The sequence below is a fragment of the Rousettus aegyptiacus genome, unplaced genomic scaffold, assembly GCF_014176215.1.
Source record: "Rousettus aegyptiacus isolate mRouAeg1 unplaced genomic scaffold, mRouAeg1.p scaffold_m13_p_1, whole genome shotgun sequence".
Lineage (NCBI taxonomy): Eukaryota > Metazoa > Chordata > Mammalia > Chiroptera > Pteropodidae > Rousettus > Rousettus aegyptiacus.
This window is the reverse complement of record NW_023416284.1, coordinates 161130591-161132327: the sequence shown is the minus strand read 5'-3', so window position 1 is coordinate 161132327 and position 1737 is coordinate 161130591. Positions and strand designations below refer to the sequence as shown.

At 35.1% G+C, this 1737-nt stretch overlaps 1 pseudogene; it reads left to right on the top strand.

The window, feature by feature from the left end:
- Window positions 1-454: 454 nt before the first annotated feature.
- Window positions 455-584, top strand: LOC118605333 (annotated as a pseudogene).
- The last annotated feature ends 1153 nt before the right edge of the window (window positions 585-1737 follow it).

Here is a 1737-nt window from a genome sequence, read left to right as displayed (position 1 = left end):
TGCTTCATCCTCATAGAAATAAAATTTGCCCAAATGTTGAGGACAATGTTATTTTTCTTATGCTAAAGATCACTCTGATAAAGAGCACAATGCCAGGGCTTATTGCTCTCATCAATAACTGTATAGCTTTTTAAATATGATATAGGCTGAGTACTAGGATAAGTCAATTTCTTTCCTGCCATATTATTCATATACGTCACCACTCCCATATATGTCACTTTTAACAAGTGATCATTAGCAATAAAAATAAGAGGATTATTTTTCCCCTCAGGCCTTTTTTTTTTTTTAGTTGAGACAGTTTTATTTCAGAGCACAGCTTATAGAGAATACCAATGTGTAGGTTTTGCTCAGAGAAAGTGGTTTGCTTGCTCTTATTTTCATATAGCTGAGCCTAAGAGAGATTTTCAATGCCAAAAGGAACTCAATTTCAAAGTAGCCTCAAGAAATCAGTTAAGTCTACGGCCATGCTAACCTGAACAAACCGGATCCCATCTGATCTCAGAATCTAAGCAGGGTTGGGCTTGGTTAGTACTTGGTTAGTACTTGGATGGGAGACCACCTAGGAAGATCAGGTGCTGTAGGGGTAAACATTAAAAAAGAAAAGATTATAAACTGACAAGGTTCTTGTAATCTGTGACCTCGCCTAAAAAAAAAAAAAAAAAAAAGAAAGAAAAGAAAAGAACTCAGTTAAGCCCATCTCAGTTTCCTGATAATAAATGAATGATAGCCATACCTTTTTTATCCACACCAGCATGCATCATCATTGGTATTATCCATTATTAAAATAAAAGCTGTAACATTGGGCTAAAAGTGGGTCATAGCATCTTGCTCATGTGAAAAAAATCAGCCCCAACATAAGAATGTTTCATGGTGATGACCCGATAACTTTAAAAGCTATATTTTTATTGAAGATGAGGTGAGAGCTAGAGAAACTATGTAGTTAAAAAAAAAGGAAAGTAACCGAAGTTCTATTTTTTACTTTTCTGCCACTGACTCATAGTATTAACTTGAACCAGTCACCTATCCACACAAGAGGCTTAGTTAATAGAGGAGAAAGTGAGAAAATGCTTCAGCTTCCCTATTTGAATGTTAGAGACCTGCTGAGATCACTTATATAAATATTTCTCTTTGAGCTCCCTAGAGGACAGGAACTTTATAAATATTTAGTATAATTGTTGCACTTTAGGTACCAGTAGACAGAATATTATGATATTCCCATATTTACATAAGAAGTAACTTATTTGACAATCCTCCTTCTTACCAAGCAACTTCGCATTGGCTTGTTACTGTCTGTTGGGCGTTCTTTTTTTCCCTTCCTCCCCTTGCAGTTGACTAATGTGGAGATATAAATAAACCAAGGTGAGGAAGCTCAGCATGGATGCAGTCACAATGGCTGATCCCAAGCTGTGTATCAGATTGGGTGAAGATTCAAAACAAACATTACATTTAAAATTCCTGATTGAAAAGTGTGAGAAAATGATTCATTTTAGGAATGAGTAATTTCATCGAATGTTCTGAACTTAAGTAAAATCTCACTGAATAGTTTCATCTATTCTGTTTGTTTTTTGGATACATGTGGAGAGAAGAAATCTATGAAAATATGATTATAACTAGCATGTTTAAACCCACTTTGTTTATTTCAAGTGGAGTCTTACAAAATTAATTCACCTGTTTCTTTGCAAATTCTTGTCCAACAGGCTGTTCCTCCAAGGTTTTGTTGGAACTAGGTTCTGGAAT